At 39.0% G+C, this 10,460-nt stretch overlaps 1 long non-coding RNA gene across 1 annotated transcript; it reads right to left on the bottom strand.

Moving 5' to 3' along the window:
• Positions 1–2,406: 2,406 nt before the first annotated feature.
• Positions 2,407–10,143, bottom strand: LOC127387553 (uncharacterized). Its single transcript, XR_007890155.1, has 3 exons — positions 10,102–10,143; positions 8,176–8,267; positions 2,407–2,650 (listed from the first exon to the last, which is right to left on the bottom strand). It is a non-coding gene; the product is annotated as an uncharacterized LOC127387553 (long non-coding RNA).
• Between the last annotated feature and the right edge of the window lie 317 nt (positions 10,144–10,460).

The following is a 10,460-nucleotide window of genomic DNA, read 5'->3' as shown; positions in this document are numbered from 1 at the left end:
TAGGGAATGGCAAATTCAAAATTATCAAAAGGAGATGGTTTTCCCCAAGCTGTTATGGTTAAACAGCAGAGTTCTTTTCTGTTGACTGTGCCATGAGTGCCCTTGGCAGCTCAATGAGCAGTAGGATGAGAGCTGTTATGTGGATGACTACAACAGATGTAGCACTCCTGTCTCAGTAAAGGATAAATCCTTGGAAGCAGAGAGTGTAATTTTTTTGAATGGACTTTTTCAGTTAAGTTTTAAAGTTGGGAAAGGCCTTTCTTGTGGTAGGAGCACTGGCTTGAAGGAGTTTCAGCAGGAAGCTCCCATGTTACTAAACTTGCTTCCATTTAGATGGCTTTCTCTTTGAGATGCATGCTTTGCAGTAGTGACTTGTCTTGAAAAGAATGTTGTGAAGATAATCATGGTGAAGATAAATCTAAAAGCTGCCCTATTTGTCCCTCACTTTGGCCAGGGACAAACTTCCAGCTGAAAGCAGTTTCAAGTTGATAGCAGACTTTGTTAGGGTGAGGGTTAGTAATTTTTGTATTGTGTTTGACTACCTTTATAATGTACTCGGCTTATGCAAGAGTTGTGAAGATGTTCCTCAGATTCTATTCTTCCTGTCAGGAAGACCTTGCACTTGATTTATGTGCTCAATTATAACCATTCCAGTGGGGGACACAACTCAGATTTTACAATTGAATGAAAGTATAAAGTCATAGCTTAAACTGCATTGCACTTCTTGCTGAGCTGTGTTACGTGTATTTAAATGAAGGCCAAAGTCCTGCACCACCACAGAAAGAGGCACGTAATGTCTTGATCTGTAGAACAGGGATAATACTGTATGCTTATACACCAAGACTTACTGTAAGTTTAAGGGCACAAAACCTGGAGGTTTTATTTAGCATGGCTAGGGTACATGGTAAACAACCATCAAGTACTGGTTAACTGTTAAACAGTAGCTGGGAGGAGTGAGCCTTTTACACTTGCTGTTGCTTTATGCTGAACAGCAAACAAACCTCTTGTTTCCTACACAACCACAGACTCAAATATAGACCATACTACTGATAAAGTAGTAACAGAAATTACTGATCTATTCTAAAGTTTGAAAATGTTCATTCATATTCTGGTGGCAAATCTAGATCCAGGTTCTATATGTGGAAAAAAACCCCAAACCTCCTACATGTAGCTTTATTTTCTACTTCACAGCTACAAGCAGAAAATACCCATGAATCAATAATGAAGGCCTGTAAACACTCTCCTGGCTCTATAGCATACTTAATCTCAACCAGGAGCTGTAGTAAACCACAATTCCCTAGCTGCAATAAATGCTGCAGACTCCAGAGCCAAGCAAAAAGTTTAATTAAAAGCAAACTGATATATATAAATCTGCTGATGCAATCTCTTACTCTTGCATCTGAAACATATTTAGGCCTCTTCCTGGAGACACTGGATGATTTAGACTTCAATTTCACTTAAGAAGCCTCTCAACTTGATACTATCCAGCGAGTGTCTGTGCACACACTGCATAAAGACGTTCTGTTAACTAAATGCATTGATCTCCCATTGCTTTACATGGCTGGCCTATCAGCTGTTGAGTTACTTACCTAATTTTAGAGACTTAGCAATATTTTCCTGTGCTCTAAATAGCCAGACATTGCTAAACATTCTGAAGGAACTACATTTGGCAGTTAATGGGTAAGCCAGCACTAGTGCAATCGATAATATTTTGACTGTAACGAAGCTTGGCAACTTCGAGGAAATGTCTTACTAACGCTTTAGCACCAGACAAACTCTGCTCACATTAGCAACATTTGACAAGCTGTGCCATAAATATTTAATGAAAAGCAGTTTCTTGTTGATCTATGCCCTAAATCTATCCTAACACTACACACTGCTGCCTGAACTCGCCCCTTCTCCTTCTGTACCCCCATGCACTGCAGCTCTTTGCTGGACAGGATGCTCTAAGCCCAGGAAATGATTCACAGGAAAGTCTGGTTTAGGTGGTACCTCTGGAGATCATCTGGTCCAAACTGCTGCTGAAAGCAGCACCTTAGCTTAGATTATCCAGGGTATTGTCAAGCAGAATCTTGGATATTTCTAGCAAGAATGGTCCTGCCACATTTCTGGGAAGCCTGTTGCAATAATCATTCATATGTCTGAAGAACTAATTTTTTTTGTCTATCCAGAAGGAATTTCCCCTAAAGCAACCTGTGCCCACAGCCTCTTCTCTGGCCACCAGGAGTCCTTTAGAAGAGAGTATCTCGGTAGAATCATAGAATGTTTTAGGTTAGAAGGGACCTTAAAGATCATCTAGTTCCAACCCCCCTGCATGGGCAGGGACATCTTCTCTCCAGCTATCTTATTTGGGTGTTATAGACTCTAGCTAGATCCACCCACCTTGAGCCTTTTCTTCTGATGTCTGAACAAATCCAGTTCCTTCAGCCTTTCTTCATACACTAGGCTCTCCAACCCTCTAATCATCTTGATGTCTCTCCAATGGATCCTCTCCAGTTTTTCAATGTCTTTCAGTGTCTTCAGCTGGAGAGCCAAAAGTGGACATAAAATTCCTAACAAGTCCTCAGTGGAGTTATGTATACATCAGTATTGACACTGGCAGTTTGTGTGTCTTTGGACTAACAGTGTTTTGATGCTGATTTTTCTGAACCTGGAAAAGGAGGAGGATGACAATTGTTACAGGACTTGGGAATAAGTCTAGTTGTTTTTTGCTTTCTCATAAAATACAAATACATAGAAAATATGTATGTAACATTAATTCTGGCATAAAATATATTAAAGCAATACAGGCAAAACAGCTCCTGACATAATATTAAATAGACAGTTCTAACTAGCTGTCAAAAATTAGAGGTCATGGTTGTTGGGGACCAAATGACAGTGCCTTATATCTTTGAGTAAAAGTTAATCTATTAATGTAATTTTATTTATACTGGTCTTCTTTGTTTTACAACCATAGTGTTTTCACTGTTATGCACTCTTATCAATGCATTGCTAAATGAAAGTGAATTATGGAGTCTTCATAACCAAAACTTTTCTTGCATTCTTGAGGAAGCTGTGATGTATCTGTGGCCAACATGTACCTGGCTAGATCAAGAATGATAAATCTTGCATTCATAGATGTATTAGGAGACCTCCAGAAGATTACTGAATCAGAGATATCCTGATCAGCTATTGTTAAACCAAAAGAGAGAGCTGCATTTTGTGTTAAGGGGAGGCTTTTAAAACAAAACCAAAAATCCCACCACAAAACAAAACCACACAGCTGAAGCTGTGTTTACTGCAGTAATGATCACACAAATCAGCAGAACTGAAGATAGAGTTTACAGTTGAAAGATTTCTCTTTACCTGTGCTTCAAGTTTGTTTTCATATGGAGTAGTGAAACTCCAAGTGTGTGGAATAAAAGAATAAAAGACTTAATTTAAAAAAATCTAAAACTCAGCTTGGAAATAAAGAATTAATTTATTTCTGTACCAAAACAAGATCAGAACCATAGCATAGATTAAATCACTCCTGCTGCAAGATACTAATTCAAAGATGAGATCTCAGAGAAAAAAACAAAACAAAACAAACAAACAAAAAAACCCAACCACTCTAACAAAAAAAAACCCTACCAAAAAAACACGAACAAAAAACCCACCAAAACAAAAAATCCTGAATAGCAGTTAAAAACATGGGCATTAAAGCAAAGTTTGCCTATTTAATCTTATTCATGACAGTTTTCCTGCCACGAGAAAGGTGACGTGGAGAGTAAAGAAGACGGAAATGGATTAAAAATATATAATAAGAAATCCCAATAAAGCATAGTACTATGCTGTAAAATAAGTAATGGGAATTTTTGGGAGAAAATTCTACCTCTCTCCTGAGCAATAGAGTCAAGGTACTAAAGTATTTTTAAGTTTGCATTATCTAACATAGACCACCTACGTAACAGGAGTTCCTGAAAAGCAGAATAAAGTCTGGATATGCACTAATGGTTTGGTGTTTGTGGTTAATGCCCTGAAATGTGTCCAGCTTGATGCTAAATCAAATGTTTAGTGGGCTAAGAGTACTGCAAGCCAACATAAGGTTGAAATACAATGCTACTTTTCTCCTAAAGGAGGAAGAAGTCCTGAAAATAGAAAATTAAAAGCAGGAGGAAGGGAGGGCACAGAGAGTGACTCAACAGGTGACGAAAATGCAACTGAGATTGCATATGTGCAACATGATCAGGTTGGAAAAATAATTAGTTGAGCTGGGAGGATGGCAAAATGAACCTGTACTGGAAGAAGCTGGTGTAGTCAGGAGATAGAAATCTGATTCTGGAGAGAGTCTGCAGCTGAACTTGGTCGATTTTATTTGAGTTTTTCAAAATGCAAATTCCTCCTTCTCAACAGGGTATCATTTAGTGAAAGGAGTGTACAGTAGCTTAAAATACCTCCATTTGAATTGGTCTTCAAACAGCAAGTTTGTCTCAAACAATATCTGAACTCTGAAGTGTGTGAGATTCTGCAAGCCAAGCGAGAGCCATGAGGATCTCCTGCAATTCAATATTCAGCAGCTGTTGAAGCTTTTAAGTTCCTAACATGCAAGAGGGTGTCATGGAAAAAAGAGTCAGGGGAAAAGAGATTTTAAAAGCACTGTTACTGACTTGCAGGTGTAAATGTCCACTGAAGATTGAAGTAAATAAGGGGGAACTGGCAGAGAGGACCTGGAGAGAAACTCAGAAGCTGCTGAGAAAGATCAAGTTTCAGTCCTTTCAAAACTGTCAGTTTGTGTGTTGAAGACAGGCAAGGATGAAAAATGAAATACTGGATTAGTATAACAGATCAAGCTGAAATAAATTGGATCTGAGGAGAGACTGGAGAAGGATCAGACTAGGGCATCAGTGATCACAGCAGGGATGTGGAGGTATTACATCTACAGATGCTTTAGAAATATAAAATGAGGACTTCAACTTTCTAACATAGGGAATCTGGGTTAAACTTCGACTGCTAGACTCATTTGAGATTCATGAGATGCGTGTGAAGCTCCTTGGCAAAAGACAGAAACTAAGACACCTAAAATATTAAGGAATTTTACTTAATAAAATCTCTAAAGAAGCGGTAAAAATTATAAAGAAAAGCATCAGAACCTTAGTTATGACTTACGAACCCCCAGTGTGAATCTGTCTTAACATCTCCCTTCCTTGCTTCATACTTATTTAACATGTTTTACGTGTACAATAGTGCCTTTATATGAAGTTTCAGCTCTTTTGCAGCAAGTGTTACTGACTTAATATAAAGCTGCTCTTTGAAAGAAGAGTTACTTTCCCTTTTGGCACTTCTAAATATTTCTGTTTCAACTTGGTGCTCCTTTCCCTCCAAGATGTGAGTTGCAGAGCTGCTTCCTTCAGTCCCCGGTGGAGGCGTATTTATGTTGGCTTTGATATAAGCAGTAAGCTGCTTGGTTTAATTTCAACTTTTCAGGGGAAGACTTTATTCACAAATGAATTACACAGCATGAGATCTTAAAAGCTGCAGTTAGATGCTCATGGAAAAAATGCATAATGAGCTTGGTTGGGAAAAAATGTTACAGAACTGATGTTCTCGTCTAAAAAAGACAACGCACTTTCATGAAGAAAGTGTGGGCAAGATGGAAAAGGCAGGCTTTAACCCTGAGAAGGAAAGGGCTGCAGAGTGACATTTAAGGTGCCCACTAGGTGAACTATGTGCACAAACTGGAGTACAAAATGCTGCACAGGGAGGGAAAAAAAATCCTGATTTCCAAGTGACACGTCCACCTTGCTTTTGGGATGGTTAGCCATGGTAGCAAGATACTGAATGCTTTGAAACCACTACAGTTAACTTTTTTCTCCTCTTTTAACTCTCTGTGGTCTTTTGTTTAGTACCAACAGTGTGTTTCATATTTTAGGGCAGTAATAAATTGTTATACTTGAGGCTGGGTAGCTCTGACAAGTAGTGTGTCTTTGATCCTTAGGAAGCCACAAACCTCACTGGAACTTGCAGGCATCACAGCTTCTTTCATCCATTTTGTTTATTGAAATTTGAAGTAGTACATGCCACCATGACAGCTGCAAATCAGCGAGGCAATACTGGGGTAGGTTATGAGTTGAAGCCTCAAAAATGGACCTCCTGACTCTGAAAACAGATGTGGGAGCCAGATCCTTGTTTTGGGGGAGTTGAGTGTGTCCAATATAACAGCCAGAAACAGAACTGCAACAGAGAGGTGGTTTTCAGAAAACAGCACTTTAAGTAAATTATCTGTAAATAAATAGGGTTATATATATTTTAAAAAGTAATTAATAACAGGTCGTGTCTTTATCTGTTAGTCTCCCCAATAGAAATAACATGCAAGAAAGATTTTGAAAGGTGATTAACTGCTGAGGCTAAAGAGAATAAAATCTGACAGTCTCACAAAAATAAAAAAGACTAGTGTAATCATAAATAAGAGCTGGATGATTTCTAAAAATATTTAAAGTAGCAGCAGGTAGCTTCCCAAGACAAGCTTCCAAGTAACATAGAGCTGAGGAATTACAAGCATTGGGGCAGTTACACAGAGTCCGGGCATATTAGGAAGCCCAGCTGCAATGCTGCCAGTTCAGAAAGACAAGATGGATAGATAAAGCCACCAGCCAGCTGGCTGCCACTGATCAGAAAATATCCTAAGAAGTATGGAAGAACAAAAAAACTTTACTGCTTTGGCTCATACCAGCACAGAGAAACTGCACCAGCAAGAAACTTGTAAAAGGAAAGAAAAGATTGCCAAGAAATGAGATGTCAAGATCCCTGGAGCAATGGGTCCTTCCAATATTTCAAATTTTCTTTACTTTGGATAGAGATGCTAGCATTTATAGACCCAAAAATGAGTGCTGTAAGACAGAGTGGACGATAATTACTATAAAATTCTAAATTTTCTAGGGACACAGCATCAGTCCAGACTGTAGAATGATTCTGCTGCTCATGGTTGGGGAAATATAAATCATCATAGGCCTAAAGCATAAAAAGTTGGGGTGGGGATAGAAAGGATGACAGTGATTGCTTTGCCTTAAAATAACTAGAAAAGCCAAAAACTAGCCTTAAAGGAAAATGTTTTATTTCAGCACATAGGTGCTGAAATTACAATCCCTGCCTTGCTATCTGCCAGGTCTTCTCCATAAAGGAAAACTCGCCACCAGTTTGAGTACCACAGGCACAGGAGAAATGTCACTGATGTTATGTTGAGTGATTACTTCAAAATCATTTCATAAAGTCACTGTCATTATGCTCTTCAATGAACTGAATGCCTGGTATGAGAAGGAGTACTGATGCCAGATAAAATCCAAGAAGGATGGAGACATGGCATTTCCAGGCTTGCAACACTCAGCCCCAATCCACCAGGTGCTGGCAGAAGAAGCTTCCATGGCTGGTCACCACATATTATTTTTTTGCTCTCTCTTATAGGTCTGTAGAGCAACAGGTGGTGATGTATTATGTTTCCTTAAAGGCATTTATGAAGAAAAATTACATTGGGCCTGAATCTGATGATGAAAAATTGCATCATGTCTCCATGGGCAGCAACATGGAAGAAAGTGCAACCTAGGGAAGCAGCAATAATGTGTCAGCTTTTTCTGGGAACACTGCACTGACACATAAAACACAGTAATGCAAAAAAGGACAGTATAATTAATTTGTTTAATGGACACAAAGCCCCACAAGATAAGCAAACAAGATAGCTTGATGTGGTGCAAGGAGAGAAATTTGACAGCCTGTGAAGTAAGAACAAAGCAAATTGTGGTGGGTTTTTTTGTGAAAAGCTGTGCTTAAAGGAGGTTCTCAGAAGTTGCTAAATCAAGGCATTTAGAAATAAGTCTGTTAAACAAATATCTTGATTTGTGGTTGTAGAGCAGGGTTAGTAATCCATTGCAATGAGGCAGAGGGAGAAAAAGCAATGCATGTGCCTAGGACTGAGCCTTGAGAAGAGTGCACAGGCTGTGAGGAGGGGTGATTTTCTGCCAAAGGAGCCCTGGCCATGGTCTGACCGAGGTGTGAGGAGCTGGCAGTTTTGCCAGACTGCACAAGAGGAAACCTGTGACATGGGCACCTGGCAGAAGGGCTGCTTGCTTCTTGGTCTCATATAAGATCTTGAGGACTTCAGTGAGACATAAATATGATGCCAACAACAGGCTGGCCAAGCACACATATATGTGCTTTACTCACCATGCAGATGTTTGGGTCTGCCAGTGACACAAGAGCTTAAAACCCTCTCAACTCCTGGCCCACAGCTGGTGCTGTCACCTCTCTTTCTACATCTTAAAAAAGAAAAAGAAAAAAAAAAAAAGGAAATCACGCCTGCAGCTGCAAGGGTTTCTCAATAACACACAAAGAGCATCCTCATCCATCATAAATCATGCTCAAACTAATATAAATATTTGTTAATCTAGAGCCCTTTTAAAGCTGTGTTACAGCTTTACCTGTAATTCCCATTGGGCAACACTGCAGCTTGTATCTGCAATAACATCGAAACCAGTTGTTTTTCTGGAACATCTGTGTTCAGCTGGAGGAGGAGGGAGGGAAATGTACAGTCTTACTGAATGTAATCACGCAGCTAAAACATGTTTCTGCCTCTGAAGGTTAGATAAATGACAGTCCTCTGCCAGCCCATCACCTTTGGATTGGTGGGTATGGATTTTATTATGTGAAGTGGTCAGCTACAAATTAATATTTTTTATTTTATTATTTTTTTTCTGTCAAGTGAATCATATTAACCACAGAATTAGACCATTATTTCTTTCTTCAACTACTTTTCTTGTTCAGTTTCAGTTCAACTCCACCTTGGCATAATCCCAGCTACTCTGAAGAGTACTTTCAGCTGAACCAAAATCTCTGCTGGTTCAATGCTCCTTTCTTGTGACACACATATTATCTGGGAATCAGAATGTAATTGTGATTGATGAATAAGATGAATATTCTTTGACTTTTCATTAGTCTTGCAGTTTTATCTATTCCAAACGCTTAGTATTCATAGCTATTGGAACAAGAATGAAGATCAGAATATGTATTCTTTGTAAGCAGGGTATAACATCAGAAAGACACTAAACAACCCTTTATAAATATGGAAGACATATATTACCAGTATCTCTAGAGAGACAAAACAAGGGTTGGCACTATCAACCTTACATGGTTTGAAGCCAAGACACTCCAATCCAGATTGCAACTCTGTGACTGAAATCTCCCTCTACCAAGGTCAGAATTAATTTTGAAATTCCAAGATGAGCCCCAATTTCGACTTACAAAGAATAAACTTAATTTTTCAACCACCATTCTGCTAGTAACAAAACTGGGAACAATTTTTCAATTACTAAAACACACAAGTGTCTTTTTAACTTGTGTTTACTCAAGCATCATTATACAACTTTGCAGCATTAGACTATATATGATTTGAACACTGTAGTTCTAAAAGAAATAGAATCATAGAACTATTTAGGTTGGAAAAGACCCTTGGGATCACTGAGTCCAACCATCATCCTTACTCTACAAAGTTATCCCCTAAACCATGTCCACCAACACCACATCCAAACGACCCTTAAACACATCCAGGGATGGTGACTGCACCACTTCCCTGGGCAAAATAGTTTCAATGTGCATGTTTTTCATATACAAGGTTGCTTCAAGATAAAATGGACTGTAATGCTTATGGTCTTTCAGCTGTGTGTCAGTTTTCCATGTATATATACATGTGTATGTAAACAAACAGATATGTACATATATACATAGTGGAGCATAAATTCTTCATACATTAATGAAATGCCTAAGTTGTAACAACCTATAAACGTCAATTTGACCACCAACTCTACAGCAAATAGCCTCTTCCCTGTACCATTCCTTGGCATTTAACACTACTTGCAATGTTAGTGTATAAATTCTCAAAAAACACTGTGGTGAAAAAGTAGGTATTATTACTAGTGTTATTAATATGTTATTTTTTATACAGTGAAGCAAGGCAGAAAGCACTCAGTTCGACTGACCTGTATGACGTGTTACAGCATACAGAGATTCAACCCAGAATCCTCCCCCACCCTCCCACCCTTTGGACCTTGAAACCTTTCTGCATATTTAGCAAAGATTTTAATTTAGTACTATCACCTGACTTCGGGTTGCCTCAGCTCTTGACTCAGGAAGCATCTCAGTGGGCTGAGAAAAAAAGTGGCCAACTGAGGCACAGTATTTTTGGTGTAAAACATGAGGCGGAGCATCGCTGTTGCTTTAGGAAGACTGCAGGGTATTTTGGACTTAGGTAAATTACAACCATGAACTCTTTGTGTGCCAACTAAAACAGCACAAAAATATATTCCCTCTGCGCCCAGCAGTTGCGAGGCTTTCACAAGAGAAAACACAGTGATCTAACTATAAATAGCAACTTAACTAAAATTAGATAGAACTGGCAGGCTCTGGCCCATGAATGGGAGCACTGTTAATATGCTCATCAGGTACTGGAAGGGCTC

Source organism: Apus apus, chromosome 1 (assembly GCF_020740795.1).
Source record: "Apus apus isolate bApuApu2 chromosome 1, bApuApu2.pri.cur, whole genome shotgun sequence".
Classification (NCBI taxonomy): Eukaryota; Metazoa; Chordata; class Aves; order Apodiformes; family Apodidae; genus Apus; species Apus apus.
This window is presented reverse-complemented; position numbering and strand designations above follow the sequence as displayed.